Genomic DNA, 16,593 nt, shown 5'->3' on the forward strand with positions numbered 1-16,593 from the left:
TATTGAGATTAACTATTAAAATCCCTTATTCGTACAGGAAAATTTTTAAGTGTTCCGTTTACTTTATTGGAATACCAGTGTACCACGTACCATCAGGTTGTGGGTTTTGAAAAATAAACAATAGGAAAATTATCAGTTGTTCCACTCTACTTGACTATAACATCAATGTTCTCAATACGGACAGGTCAATCCGTTATATTTGTCGTTTAGCAAAATAAAAAATTATAATATGGTCTTTTTAATGTCTAGTAGAAAAGTCTAATTTAATTAGATAGTAACATTATTTGGTGATAAATGAATTAACTAATTCGGCGAGGCTTCTCTAGCAAATATACATATTTTATAAGGAATGAAATTCCCTCGTGAGCCCGCTGTACTCGGTTTTAGAGTGGTATCAAAGAGAGTTTATTGGGAAAGATAGATGATGGTATCAAGGATACCCGTGTTCCATGAATCCGAAGGTAAAAAATGCCATTAGAAGAAAAGATTACCGCTCCGGCAATGTTATTTGAGAAGTGGGATATTATTTAAACCGACAAAAATTTAGTGTGATAGTTGGCTATCCGAGGTTAGTAAGGCAGATAAATGGTTATGAGAAATGATAAATATAATGTAGTTAATTTTTCTATTAATGTTGGGTGTTTTTTTAGAAATTTAGTTGTTGTATGTGCAATATTTTTGGGATTAGGTTTTTCCCATATGAGAGTTGTTTAATGGGAATAATGCGTGAATGTAAAAAACTTCATTTTCAAGTATAATGTTTGGATTTGAAGTGTTAAGTTTGGTGTTTGCATTGAGTATTTGGTTTTATGGCCATAAGTTGAAGTGATAATAGCGCAATGTGTGAGTCATGTTTTAACCTGATATATTGTACTATTTTCGTGGCCATTAGGGTTGTTTAAGATGTAGTTTGATTTGATTAGTTTTGTATGTTTAGTAGTTTGGGGTATTTGGAAAGTATATTGCAGCCATAGACACAACTAGAAAATTACTTAATACAAACAGATTTACAGATAGATTTGGTCTTTATTACAGACGAATTTTTGGTTACTAACGAAATTACCGATGGATTTTGTCCCTCTGTAAAAGCCTCGTCGAAAATTATTTACCGACAGATTTTACCAATTAGAGACAGATTTTCCCTCGGTAAATTCTTCCCTCCATTTCCCTGGAATGTCAAACTTTCTGACAGATTTTTCGTCAGTAATTAGAGACATTTTTCGACGAATTTTCCGTCGGTAATTAGAAACAGATATTTCGACGAATTTTTCGTCAATAATTAGAGACAGATTTTCCGACGGATTTTTCGTCGGTAATTAGCAACATATTTTCCGATAGATTTTTCGTTGGTAATTGGAGCCTTGGAAAACCATTCCAAACTCTGAATACAAACAGAAAATCTGTCTGTAAATCCATCAGTAAGGTAAAATATTTTTTTTTTAATTTTTTCATTGCAAAATAAACCTATTTTCATACAAAATAAATATAAATGTAATAAATACAAATTTTTATCTAATTTGTATTCGAATATTTATAATATTTTAAAAAATAAGCAAATTCATCGTATTATCAAACTAAAAGAAAAGTACTATAAACAAGCAAGTCAATATAATTCAAAACATAAACAAAGTATATGGATACATTAACTATAATTCTTAATATATTGTTCAACCATACTAAAACTATCAGTTATAGTCTTTAGTGTGTCATCTTCATTCTCATCATCATCATAGTCCTCATCCGAAGAGATTGAGGGTGGTGGCAGTGACGGTGGTAGTGGGACAGCACTGAAACTACAAAATTCAATCATAGTCCTCATTTGAAGATCTCTATTTCAACTTGCAAACATGCAGAAATCTAAAATCATGCCTTTCCTGCTGAAACAAAGAGATGCATCTTTTCTGCAACCACAGCTTTCATGGCTTCCTTTGCAAAAGCCATAACATGAACTAGATCTTTCTGTGGAGTAACGAGGGAATCCATGTAAGCCTTTCTTACTTTAGTATTAACATTGAACTTTCTAACACCAAGGTTTATGCATTCCTGTCAAGAATTAAAGAGGGGATTGGCACTATAAATTGTTAAAATAAGGATAATGTGTTGCATGGTTAGGGTAACTTTCAAATATTATAATGTATGCCAATTTTGTAACTTATGCTCAATGCACAAAGCATGCTAAAATTTAATTCGACGGGTAAAATCATAAAATGGAAAAACACTGAGAATCACGACGAATCGCAATTATAACGGTAACTTAACAAGTTCTTTGGATAAGCCGGTGTTGGGTTTTTCTCTCCTTTGTGAGGCCCAAGCCCAACATTTTGAGGGTGTCTCTTGCACCCATTGTGCCACAACCCTAGTTCAGATTTTTGGGGTCATTGAGAGTGAGTGAGAGTAGCCACCAAGTGAGAGAGAAGGGGAAAAACAAAATTCCCGTTTTTGCCCAAAGCAGTAAATTTCAAATATCAGTTTCTCAGTTGTTCACCGTTGGATCGGCTTGAAATTTAAACGGCATGTTCTTATCATGTTGTTCTTCATTCTGGTCGGTGGAGATGTTGATTGGAGATTTTCAGTGAGAGAAATTGGCTTCGCAAGAGAGAAATTAGGTTTCCCGTTTTTACACAGAGCAGCAATTTTGGAACGGTAGTTTCTCATTCTTTCACCGTTGGATCGACGTGAAATTTGAACTGTAGATTCTTCACATCTTGTTCTTCATTCTGGACGGTGGAGATTTTAATTGGAGGTCTACAGAGAGAGAAATTGGCTTCGACAGCAGCTCTATTTTTTGGGTATATTTCATCTTCTTGCTTTTCATTTGTGAGCTTTGGTGCTTTGATGTTTTGGCTGGTTATATGCACATTTTTGTGCTTTGTTTGAGACTCTCTTGTACCTCATTTGATTATAGTGGAGCTATTTCATTGGTCTGGACGACTCGTGGTTTTTACCTCTCACCTTGAGGGGGTTTTCCACGTTAAAATCTCGGTGTGTTCTTATTATTGCTTTACTTGCTATATTTGCTTGTTATAGTTGCTGCCATATTATGTTGTGAGTGCTTCCATATTGTTTTTGTGTTGGACATTTGTGTCGTTTCCGCTGCTAGGCTCTTTCATACTGGCATCAGAGCTTGTTGGTATTTTTCTGGGCTTGTGAGTTTGTGAACAATGGAAGCTAATACTAATACTAGTAGGATGATCACTCTTAATGGTCCTAATTATGATTTGTGGAAGTCAAAAATGGAAGATTTGCTTTATGTCAAGAATTTTCATCAACCAGTTTTTGGTACAGAGAAGCCTAATGATAAATCTGATGATGATTGGACTTTGTTGCATAGACAAGTCTGTGGATATATTAGGCAGTGGGTTGACGATAATGTGTTGAACCATATTATTGGAGAGACACATGCTCGGACTCTTTGGATTAAACTTGAACAGTTGTATGCTCGAAAAACTGGGAATAACAAGATGTTTTTGATCAAGCAGTTGTTGGCTTTGAAGTATACAGATGGGACATCAATGACAGATCACTTGAATAATTTCCAAGGAATTATGAATCAGTTATCTTCCATGGGTATCAAGTTTGATGAAGAGGTTCAAGGATTGTTACTTCTTGGCTCCTTACCAGACTCGTGGGAAATTCTCAGAATGTCATTGTCCAATTCTGCTCCTGATGGTGTAATCTCTATGGATCTTGCCAAGAGCAGTGTTTTGAATGAAGAGATGAGAAGAAAGTCACAAGGTACATCGACTACACATTCAGATGTTCTTGTTTCTGAGTCTAGGGGGAGAAGCAAAAGTCGAGGTCCTAAAGGTAGAGATCAAAGTAGAAGCAAGTCTCGAGGAAAGTATAAGAATATTGAGTGTCATCATTGTGGTCAAAAGGGACATGTGAAGAAATTTTGTTGGCAGCTAAAGAAGGAGAAAGCCAAGGCAAGTAAAGATAAGAGCACAAATAAAGATGATGGTAGCAAGGAAGACAAGGTTAATGTAACTCATGATGATTTTCTTGTTGTTGAGGAGTTTGAATCTGTTAACCTTGTTGATAATAGCACTAGTTGGGTGATTGATAGCGGTGCTTCTATTCATGTTACATCTAGGAGGGATTTGTTTACGTCCTATACTCCTGGTGATTTTGGTGATGTAAAAATGGCTCATCAAGGTGTTGCAAAATGTGCCGGTGTTGGACAGGTTTGCTTGGAAACCTCCAACGGTACCAAGTTGACTTTGAAGCGTGTGAAGCATGTTCCAGATATTCGGTTGAACTTACTTTCTGTTGGTAAGTTGTGTGATGAAGACTTGGATAGCTCATTCTCTCGTGATAGTTGGAAGCTCACCAAGGGTTCCATGGTTGTTGCTAGAGGTACTCGACACTCTACTCTTTATTTAACTCAAGCAAAGATTGTGAAAGATGTTGTTAATGCTGCTGAGTTTGTTGATGAAACTGATTTATGGCATAAGAGATTATGTCATATGAGTGAGAAGGGCATGAATATGTTATCCAAGAGGAATCTTTTATCTGGTTGTAAGGTTGCTTTGCAAAAGTGCAACCATTGCTTTGCTGGGAAACAGAACAGGGTTTCTTTCAAGAGCCACCCACCTTCAAGGAAGTCAGAAATACTTGACTTGGTGCATTCTGATGTATGTGGGCCGATGAAGACAAGAACACTTGGAGGGTCTATCTATTTTGTAACCTTTATTGATGATCATTCTAGGAAATTATGGGTTTACACTTTGAAGACCAAAGATCAAGTTTTGAATGTGTTCAAGCAATTTCAATCTTCTGTTGAAAGAGAAACTGGGAAGAAGTTGAAATGCATTCGTACTGACAATGGTGGTGAGTACTCAGGTCCATTTGATGCTTATTGTAAAGAGCATGGTATAAGACATCAGAAGACTCCTCCGAAGACTCCTCAGTTGAATGGCTTGGCTGAAAGGATGAACAGAACATTGGTTGAAAGAGTTAGGTGCTTATTGTCACAGTCTGGATTGGCAAAATCCTTTTGGGGTGAAGCTTTGAGCACTGTTGTTCATGTCTTGAACCGAACACCATGTGTTCCCTTGCAATTTGAAGTGCCAGAGAAGGTATGGTCAGGTAAAGATGTTTTTTATGATCATTTAAGAGTCTTTGGATGTAAAGCTTTTGTTCATATTCCTAAAGATGAGAGATCTAAGCTTGATGTAAAGACTAGGCAATGTATTTTTATTGGCTATGGCATGGATGAGTTTGGTTACAGGTTTTATGATCCTGTTAACAAGAAGGTGATTCGGAGTAGAGATGTTGTCTTTGTTGAAGACCAAACATTGAAGGATGTTGATAATGCGGAAAAGCCAATGGTTCAGCCTAGTGATGATTTTTCTGACTTGGATATTACTCCCTCTATGCCTATGGTAGAAGATGGTAGAGTTGAAGCTCAAAATAATGAGCATGATACAAGTGCAGGTGAAGATGGAACAGTTGATCCAATACTTGATGAAGTTGGTGATGATGATCAAGATGAAGAACCAGCTTTAGAAATTCCTGCAAATGCACTTAGAAGGTCTACAAGAGAGAGAAAGCCTTCGTCAAGGTATTCTCCACATGAGTTTGTTTTGTTGACTGATGGGGGAGAACCTGAATGCTTTGGAGAGGCTGTTGAAGATGAAAGCAAAGCTCAATGGCTTGAAGCTATGCAAGAAGAAATGAAGTCCTTGCTTGAGAATGATACCTATGAGTTGGTGAAGCTACCGAAGGGTATGCGAGTTTTGAAGAACAAATGGGTATTCAGAATCAAGAATGAAGAACACAATTCTAAGCCTCGGTATAAGGCTAGATTGGTTGTTAGAGGCTTTAGCCAGAGAAAAGGTGTTGATTATGAGGAGATTTTTTCTCCTGTTGTGAGGATGTCATCCATTCGTGCTGTGCTTGGATTAGCAGCGTCTCTTGATTTGGAGATTGAGCAAATGGATGTGAAGACAGCTTTTCTTCATGGTGATTTAGACAAGGAGATCTACATGGAGCAACCGGAGGGCTTTGTTGTTAAAGGAAAGGAAGATTTTGTGTGCAAGCTTAAGAAGAGTCTTTATGGGTTGAAGCAAGCTCCAAGACAGTGGTACAAGAAGTTTGAATCTGTTATGGGGAAGCATGGTTACCGTAAGACAACTTCAGATCATTGTGTATTTGTGCAAAAATTTTCTGATGATGATTTTATCATTCTTTTGCTTTATGTGGATGATATTTTGATTGTGGGCAAGAATGCTTTGAGGATTAATGAGTTGAAGAAACAGTTGAGTAAGTTCTTTGCTATGAAGGACTTGGGTCCTGCCAAACAAATTTTGGGCATGACTATTACTCGTTATAGAGATTCCAAGAAGCTTTATTTGTCACAGGAGAAGTACATAAAGAAGGTGCTTCAAAGGTTTGGCATGAATGATGCCAAATGTGTTGCTAGTTCTTTTGCTCCTCATTTTAAGTTGAGTACCAAGCAGTGTCCAACCACTGATGAGGAGAAACAAGCAATGGATGAAATTCCTTATGCCTCAGCTGTTGGAAGCTTGATGTATGCTATGGTGTGTACTAGACCAGACATTGCTCATGCAGTTGGTACTGTGAGTCGTTTTCTCTCTAATCCAGGTAAAGAACATTGGAATGCTGTTAAATGGATTATGAGATATCTCAAAGGTACAACTAACTTGAGTTTGAGTTTTGGTGGTGAGAAACCTTTGCTAGTTGGCTTTACTGATGCAGACATGGCAGGAGATATTGATTCTCGAAAGTCTACTTCAGGTTATTTGGTCAAGTTTGCAGGGGGAGCTATTTCATGGCAGTCAAGGCTACAAAAGTGTGTTGCACTTTCTACCACAGAGGCAGAGTTTATTGCAGCAACTGAAGCATGTAAAGAGTTGTTGTGGATGAAGAAGTTTCTTGCAGCACTTGGTTTCAAGCAAGATCGTTATGTGTTGTTGTGTGATAGCCAAAGTGCTATTCATCTTGCCAAGAATTCTACTTTTCATCCAAGATCTAAACACATTGATGTTAGGTATCACTGGATACGGGATGTGTTAGATTCAAAGTTGTTGGAACTTGAGAAAGTTCACACTGATGACAATGGTGCTGATATGATGACAAAAGCATTGTCAAGAGAAAAGTTTGAAACATGTTGTTTGATCGCCGGAATGGCGAGAGCCTCCACCTAGTCGAGAAGGGGGAGATTTGTTGGGTTTTTCTCTCCTTTGTGAGGCCCAAGCCCAACATTTTGAGGGTGTCTCTTGCACCCATTGTGCCACAACCCTAGTTCAGATTTTTGGGGTCATTGAGAGTGAGTGAGAGTAGCCACCAAGTGAGAGAGAAGGGGAAAAACAAAATTCCCGTTTTTGCCCAAAGCAGTAAATTTCAAATATCAGTTTCTCAGTTGTTCACCGTTGGATCGGCTTGAAATTTAAACGGCATGTTCTTATCATGTTGTTCTTCATTCTGGTCGGTGGAGATGTTGATTGGAGATTTTCAGTGAGAGAAATTGGCTTCGCAAGAGAGAAATTAGGTTTCCCGTTTTTACACAGAGCAGCAATTTTGGAACGGTAGTTTCTCATTCTTTCACCGTTGGATCGACGTGAAATTTGAACTGTAGATTCTTCACATCTTGTTCTTCATTCTGGACGGTGGAGATTTTAATTGGAGGTCTACAGAGAGAGAAATTGGCTTCGACAGCAGCTCTATTTTTTGGGTATATTTCATCTTCTTGCTTTTCATTTGTGAGCTTTGGTGCTTTGATGTTTTGGCTGGTTATATGCACATTTTTGTGCTTTGTTTGAGACTCTCTTGTACCTCATTTGATTATAGTGGAGCTATTTCATTGGTCTGGACGACTCGTGGTTTTTACCTCTCACCTTGAGGGGGTTTTCCACGTTAAAATCTCGGTGTGTTCTTATTATTGCTTTACTTGCTATATTTGCTTGTTATAGTTGCTGCCATATTATGTTGTGAGTGCTTCCATATTGTTTTTGTGTTGGACATTTGTGTCGTTTCCGCTGCTAGGCTCTTTCAGCCGGATGCTCCATGAAGCACCAGGAACACTCCTTTCTTCCAGCTCAATGCATGCAGTTCCTAAACAAATCTTATATAATCATAATATAAGATTGGTGGTGCCAAAGTTGCTTCTTTCACAAACTTGAACTTTGGAGCTGCATAAATGGAATAGATCAAAGAAAATTAAGTGACTTACATATGATTAGATCTAATAATGATGATAAAATTAAACTAACACGATATGAAAATTACATTGTAATAATGGAATTTTATTGTATCAAAAACTGGAAGAAAATATAGTAGAAAATTCAAATACTCACCATCGATGTTGGGTTTGAAGAGAAGAAAAAGTCACTAAAAAAGGATTAGGGTATGTACTTGTAAAAGAGGGGAAGAAAAAAGACGGCACGGAAAACAGCGATGATTGATGGAAAAGATAAGTAATAATGGTTTCCTCAATTTAATTGGAACATAGTCATAATCCACTGGTACAATTTACACTGCATGGAGGGCGATAGCCATGAATCATACAACCAAAAGTTAAATAATCCAGATCAAGTGCTCAGACCTGAAATCTTTTTAAGGCAATTGTAAGAATATCTGGCGCTCGTTTCACAGTGAGACTTTTCCAAGTCTTGACATAATCTTTGCACCTGCAAACAGAGACAGGATCCACCTAATAATAGCAAAAGCACATTACCAATAGCACGTACTTGAATTCTTATATTTCATGACCATAATAGCAATAATCTCTTTCCAAATTCCAGTCATCAAAATACACTACAACATCTTTAAAAAGAATATGATAAAATAACAACAGCAAAAACACATTTAAATAGGAAATAAAACTTGACTATGAAATCTGGAATTAACAATCAGAACCAAAAGCAGCTCTTAAATTTGTTGAAGAGTTTTTAATTTAAAATTTTATGTCCAACTACCAAGTGACACTTAAAACATTATTAATTAATTTAGTAGAGTTCACACATTTTCTCAGGTAGCCTTACCCATCACATTTATACATATTTTTAACATGAAGCCACTCCTTGGCAGTAAACTGATCTAGACATTCCTCCAAGGAAGCAGCATCTCCATTAATTTCAACAGTCAAGTCCATCATGTTTTCGTATTGATTTGACTGCTTTTCACATTGTGTAAAACACCTATTTAATATCTTGGAGTTTGAAGATAGTGATTACTTCATGTTGAAAATGAGCCATACTTAGATGTATAATAAGGATTAAATAAACGAGCCTCACATAAACATTCATGCTCGTACGTTTTTGAATAATTGGAATAAATTAAAGACCATATATATGAGATATATACCTAGTAGCACCACCACGCATATAGCAAGAATGCATGAATAATTGATTTGTTCCCCATAAAACTTTCGTGTTTCTCTACATTATTAAATAAAATAGAAAATAAAAAATTATGAAATGAATACATACTTAATGCACTGCTCCCATTCCAAGTGAAAATGATCCTATATAGACCTAGTATCACCATAAGAGTTGAGTTAGGTAGAAAATGAGTCAATATTTATTTATTTCAAAGACCAATGCAAGAAGTAGCATCAAGAAATAAACATCAATGTCACTACCAGTATGCCAATCAAAGCAAGTGCAGGGAGTGCCCCCAATCTCACTTCATGAACCTTCACAAAATAATGATTGTCACCTTTTACATAAAGGGTCATTATATGGTACAGATTAAAAGTGATACAGATTTACAGATTCTCTGCCTAAATGCATGGAAGCTTGACACGTTGCTATAGTGTGGCAGGACTTGTCTCCCAGTACATGGTAGGGGCTGGCTGAGAGCCATAAGCCATTTCTTTTTTGGTTTGGAATCTGCTGGTGGGTTGTTCGATTTGGGCTTTGACAAAAAAAAAATAAATTGGGTATGTAAGGATGGATATTTTTTTTTGTTCCCTTTGTTAATGGGAGGAGGAAAACAGAGATGCATGTGCTGAGACAACCATGGAGGCCGAAGCAAAAACGAAGATGGTATCCCCAAATATGACTAGTTAGGTTCAACAGACAGGGATACAGCCTCCGAAGTCCCTTGGCGATGGAGGTATAGGGCTGGCAACCAATTGCAAAAGACGTTGTGGGTTCCCCTCCTAATCGGCGTTTTCTCCGTCTGGCCGTGGACGGTACCGCTGCCGAATTGTTCGGACGTAATTGCTGTGCTTGGTCGGTCGGCATGGAAGGTATGAATGGGTTATTTTTCTGATGTTGGATTATACTGTATTTTAAATAGATTCTCTTCTTGGACGCACGCTGAATGGACTGTTACCATCAAGCTGCCGCACAGAGCATCCTCCTTGCATGGCTGCCGCCACTCAACCATGGCATCTCTTACCTCCGACTCGTGATGCGGTCCAACGTCATGATTTGATTCCTTAACAATAAACCCTAACACGTGTCTCCTCCAGCGACATCCGGGCACGCGAGATCCTCCGGAGATGTTGCCGCCACGCATTCAAGTTGAGCCCCCTTCAAGATCTGGGCGACGTTGCCGCTACCCGATACCGGTGACCCTCCACTGATCCGACGCATCGGCAAAATACAAGGACACGTGGACCCAATGTTGGTTTCTATTTGTATTTCTGTCCGTAGACAAAACCTAAACCGAACGAGCAGTAATGAGGTTGAATATGATCTGCCCATTTGTAGAACCCTCGGTTGGTGTTGGATAGGGTGATGTTGGATGTGGATAGAATCTTATCTCAATAGAATATGTATTTTGTGCTTCTCGTTCTTTTCTTCCAGATCCTCCTCTTGTTTTCTATGCTCTGGACCTGCAAAATGAAACAACATTACCCCATTGCAAAATGAATAAGCCCACACTAGCTATTGACCCAACTACCTTAAACAAGTCCACCACTGAAGACCAAGACCAAAAAAAAGAAATCAAAGCCCCAGCCCATTTACCAAACATTGGCACCACATAGCTTTACTCCATGAGCCGGCTCCCCCATCAACACAACTAGCAGGCAAGCTTGCAGACCTCTAGCAAGCCTGTCCCCTGCATCCACCATCCTCGCCACTTGTCAACATCCCATTCAATATGTATCCCTTAATCTATACCATATAATTGCCCTTACATAAAATATATTATTGAATTTCAAATTCAGGGTATACCTTAAGGTAAAATGCAGCTGCTATAAATATACAACCAGCTACTAATCCAGTTCCAGAGATTTATCAGAGCTGCACCAAGGCTAGTGACTACCATCTCCAAAAAACAAAATCAATTGATGAGTTAGTTTATTGAGGGAAAAAATTATTTTCCAAGAATTGTCAATAAGTTAAAAGTAGGAACCTGAAAGCAAGCATATATTACTGTTCCAGAAAATGCAGAAAATCCTATGACATAATGAAATTCAGACATTGTTCAAAACAAAACAAAAGTATTAGTGCTTGATAAACCACTATTTATGATATATTTTAGACTGAATTGAGTGGGTTTTGTCAACTATTCTCACACTTATTCATGTAAATTGCATATTTTTAAGTTTCCTTCCCAATTTTGTGCTATGATTGAAAACATGTTTCCTAGGCCTTAAAATTGTTAATTTTTAATTCTCCTTTATTACCATTCGATGCCGTGATATGTTTGTTAAGTGTTTTCAGGTTTTCAAGGGCAAGAATGGCTTAGAGGATGGAAAGGAAGCATGCAAAAGTGGAAGGAACACAAGAAATTGAGGATTTGAGAAACTGGAGCGACACGCACGCATCACGCGTACGCGTCATTTGCAATTTTTTCCTGCCACGCGTGAGCGTGGACGACGTGCACGCATCGTACCTAAATGCTACCTCTGGTACCAAAACTCGAGAGTTGTGCCGGTAATATGCTGGAATCGTGCGTCTGGTACAACGAGTACCCATGCGTACGCGTGACCGATGCTCACGCGTCACCTTTCATTTTGGGGCATCCACGCGTACGTGTGGACGACACTCACGCATCACCTTCCTGTTTCTATTTTCATGCGTACGCGTGACACATGCGTGTGCATCACGTTCGTGCCTTGTTTATGCCTTTCTTCTCCTTTCTTCTTCTTTCTTCTTCCTTTCTTCTTCTTTCTTCTTCCTTTCTTACATTCTTCTTCTCTCACTTTTCAAAAGTTCACTTATCATTTTTCTTATCTTTCATTTTCTTTTAGTTATTGCATTTGCATACTTTCATTCATTGTATTTTAACTTTGTGCATGTTTTTATTTTTTTTCTAAGTTTGCTATTTTTCCATTGGTGTTATATTTTCTTACCCACCTGTTGAATATTTTTTTCATTGTTTTGGTGCTTCTTGACTTTTTTTATATTGTTGGGTGATATTATTTATAGGTCAATGCTACTCTTTCATGACACTTGTATTCCTTTTGCATTGATATGAATTTATAGTGTCTTTCATGACCCACTCTCTCTCCCTCATTGTTGCAATTATTGCACTATTGATATGCCATTTGCCTATATTGTTGTCTCACTTGCATGTTGTAGCTACCATGTAGTTGAGAACCTCATTATTATTTGGCATTAGCTCACCCATATTTTAATTGTTTGCATATCTTTGTTTGTGGGTTATTCTTCTTCCTTTTTCTCTTCTTTCAGAATGGCCACCAAGAAGGGAAATGAAAAATTTCTAAATGGGACGGACAAACAAGTTCCTGTGTACAATCTTTTGAGAAAGTGCATCAGTTGTAGAAACCCGTCCACTTGCACATCTTTGCATGCATCGAGGATGGTGCAATCTTTAAGTGTGGGGAGGTCGAGACCAACTTTCGTGGGTAACTACTTCCTGTCTTAACACCAATGTTTAATCATCTTTGTTAGTTAGTTGTTGCATTGCATAATAGATTGCATGTGTAGTTAGTTGCTTGCATGTATGTACTACTTGGTTGAAGTGATGAGTTCTTTCCCAAGAAACTATTTTATAGCATTTCACTAATTTGAATTAAAATTTTTGTTGAACTTGTTTGAAGAAATTTATTTTGGAACATGGTTTAGAGCTCGAACACACAAAACCAGTGAGATTTTGAACCTATTTGATTGGTTGCATCTTATCAACCAATATTTTATTATGACGTGTTTTGTTCTCTCTAAAATTGTGATCTTTGTCTTACTTAATTCTATATTTCTATTGTTTGATGTATGCACGCACTTACGTGATTGAGGCCCTTGTTTCACTATAGCTCACATACCCATATGGCCTTACCCTTTCATTATCCTGTGCAAACCAATGTTGAGCCTATTTTACCCCACATTTGTTCTTTACTTTAGCACATCATTAACTATAAGCGAAAAACAATGAATGACCTCAAATTGAATTCTTGGTTAGCTTAGACTAGTGAAAGTGTTTATGATTTAAGTGTGGGAAAGCGTAAGTTGAGTTTGGAAATATTTGGTTTGGGAATTGAGTATGTTAGACTTTTTTTTGTGAAAATGTGAAAAGAATGTTGAGGATATGTTCATGCATTCAATATCTTAATCGTATGCATTGAGAAAAATAAAAGAAAAAGAAAACCAAAAATAAAAGGAAAAAAAAGAAAAAAAAATAAATAAATAAAAAGGGGACAAATTGCCCCAAAGTAAATGGTGGTAGCAATGCATATGAGTTGTACTCAAATTTGGATACATGAATATGTGGTAAACATAGTTAATGGGTAGTTAGATTTTGTATTCTGATTACATGGATTGTCTTAAGTTAGGTGAGAAGTTTAGGTTAATGAAGGATTCAGATTTTAGTCCACTTGACTAAATACAATCCTACCTTGACCCTAACCACATTACAACCCTTAAAAGATCTCTTGATATGTGTATTCATGCATTAAATTTTTGTTGATTGGTAGAAGAAGAGCAAGAATTTGAAAGCAAGATTAGTAGAGAATTGAGAGAATCGAACCTTAAACACTAAGAGTGATTAGAGTATATACACCTCCCGTGAGGGTTCGATGCTCGATTCTTTATTCCCGACTTTCACGAGCTCTCTTCTTGCAAGTCAATTTGTATTTCATTTTGAGATTCGAATAAGTGGAATTCAGTTCATATTTATTTTTGAAAGGTTGATTTACTTTTAAGGAAGTAGGTAGAAGCATTCAGCATATAGTTGCATTCATATAGATAGGTTGCATTTAATAAGTCCTACCATCCTTCTTCACTCTTTATAGCTTCTCTTGAGCTTAGCATGAGGACATGCTAATGTTTAATTGTGGGGAGATTTGATAAACCACTATTTTATGATATATTTTCGACTGAATTGAGTGGGTTTTGTCAATTATTCTCACACTTATTTATGTAAATTGCATGTTTTTAAGTTTCCTTCCCAATTTTGTGCTATGATTTAAAACATATTTCCTAGGCCTTAAAATTGTTAATTTTTAATTCTCCTTTATTACCATTCGATGTCGTGATATGTTTGTTAAGTGTTTTCAGGTTTTCAAGGGCATGAATGGCTTAGAGGATAGAAAGGAAGCATACAAAAGTGGAAGGAACACAAGAAATTGAGGATTTGAGAAGCTGGAGCGACGCGCACGCGTGGATGACGCGTACGCGTGACTAGTGCAGCAGACATACGACACGCACGCGTGGCTGACGCCTACGCGTGGCCAGTGAAAAGTCCAGCGACGCGCACGCGTGGCTGACGCGTACGTGTGACGAGCGTCACGTGCTGTATTAAACAGAATTCACTGGGGGCAATTTCTGGGCTGCTTTTGACCCAGTTTCAGGCCCGAAAATACAGATTAGAGGCTGCAGAGTGGAGCTGGAACGGGGACACACTTTCATTCACATAACTTTAGATTTTAGATGTAGGTTTCTAGAGAGAGAGAGGCTCTCTCCTCTCTCTAGGTTTTAGGGTTTTTAGTCTTATTTCTTCTTAAATTCAGATTTCTACCTTACTTTAGTTTAGTTTCTCTTCTACTTTTATTTGTTCTAATACTTTAACTTATCTAATCTATTTCTCTCGTTGATTTCTTTATGTTGCCAATTTAGTTTATGAAATTTTCTTGTTTCCTTTAATCCATATTAATGCAATTTATGTTCCCATGTTTATGATTGCTTTCTTTAATTTGTTGTTATTGTTCCCTCTTGCAATTGTTAGTCTTAGATTTTGCTGTCTTATTAGTTTTCTATGTTTTTATTTTATGCCTTCCAAGTATTTGATAAAATGCTTGGTTGGATTTTAAATTAGATTTTTATGTTCTTGACTTGGATTGATTAATTAGATACTCTTGAGTTATCAAAAGTCTTTTGTTGATTGGTGATTGAAGATTGCTGGTTAGCTTGAACTTCACCAAAGCTAGTCTCTCACTATGAGTTGACTAGGACTTGTGAACTCAAGTTGATTGTATGCACTTGACCTTCCTCCATTAGTTAGAGGTTAACTAAGTGAAGGAAATTCACATTTACCGTCACAATTGACGATGGTAATGAGGATAGAACTTCTAATTCTCTTTCCTTGCTAAGAGCTTTCTTAGTTATTAGTTTATTTTCTCGTCATTTTACTTTCTTGTTCCTTATTTCAAAAACCCCAAAAATATACTTTCCTATAACCAATAATAAACTACACTTTCCTGCAATTCCTTGAGAGACGACCCAAGGTTTGAATACTTCGGTTAATTTTATTGGGTTTGTGTTTGTGACAAACAATCTAAACATTGATTGAGGCTTAATTGTCGGTTTAGAACTATACTTGCAACACGATATTTTTGTGAAAATCTTTAACGACATTTTTCCTCCGTCAGTGCTTCTTTGCTTCAAGAAGCTTATTCAATGTTCCAATCATGCTTTCAATTATGCAAAAAATTATTAAGGTATTAGAGACTCAGAGTGAAACTATCTGCTAGCTCAATCGGGTAATACTTAGTCCGATTGGGTTGATTGACTTCTTGGTAATAGGACTAGAATGGTTTAATTAGGACTAAAAAAAATTCAAGTATAGAAGAAGTTGACCACAAAATGTAAAATGTTCAGCAGAAATGTTTTTCTTTTTTTTGGTTGTACCTGAAATGGTTTTTTAATCTTAGAGACCAGACATGTTACCAAGTTACAATTGATGTATATGAGATTTTTCCATGCAAATACTCATCAATTTCGTTAGTCATCCATCTCTGTAAGTCATAAAAAGAAAATGAGAAGAAGACCCCTGCTAAGATCAATAAACCAAAAATGTATCATTTAAAATAATTGAAGAAAATGCGCGCCATTCAAAAAATGCTTAGCAAATCATGACAAAGATTTGGAGAAAAATAATTGAAGGAATGCGCGTCAAATTGGAATTTAAGAAAGGTTAACACGTTACTGATATAGTAAAAAATTATGAGCCACTTGAAAGTGATTTGTTTTGTTCATAATAAACTACTCAATGCTTCAATACAATAATTTTCAACTGAACTTCCTATCACTTATCCAAAACACGTCCGTTAACTTTAATATACATATCCTGTCCTCAGTATGCATTTCATTTCCATAAAATCTAATCTATATTGCATTGTATATTCACAGTGCGCACAGTATATTCACTACACAATAGATTGCATGAGAATCCAAAGCAATGGTAAATAATATAATACCAGTTCATGATGTCATCAAG

At 36.9% G+C, this 16,593-nt stretch overlaps 2 long non-coding RNA genes across 2 annotated transcripts; one reads left to right on the top strand and one right to left on the bottom strand.

Moving 5' to 3' along the window:
• Window positions 1–8,439: 8,439 nt before the first annotated feature.
• LOC140181786 (uncharacterized) lies at window positions 8,440–10,740 on the bottom strand. Its single transcript, XR_011877093.1, has 3 exons — window positions 9,605–10,740; window positions 9,453–9,497; window positions 8,440–8,674 (listed from the first exon to the last, which is right to left on the bottom strand). It is a non-coding gene; the product is annotated as an uncharacterized lncRNA (long non-coding RNA).
• Window positions 10,267–15,020, top strand: LOC140181785 (uncharacterized). Its single transcript, XR_011877092.1, has 3 exons — window positions 10,267–12,028; window positions 12,615–12,790; window positions 14,436–15,020. It is a non-coding gene; the product is annotated as an uncharacterized lncRNA (long non-coding RNA).
• Window positions 15,021–16,593: the final 1,573 nt, after the last annotated feature.

The sequence above is a fragment of the Arachis hypogaea genome, chromosome 19 (assembly GCF_003086295.3).
Source record: "Arachis hypogaea cultivar Tifrunner chromosome 19, arahy.Tifrunner.gnm2.J5K5, whole genome shotgun sequence".
Classification (NCBI taxonomy): Eukaryota; Viridiplantae; Streptophyta; class Magnoliopsida; order Fabales; family Fabaceae; genus Arachis; species Arachis hypogaea.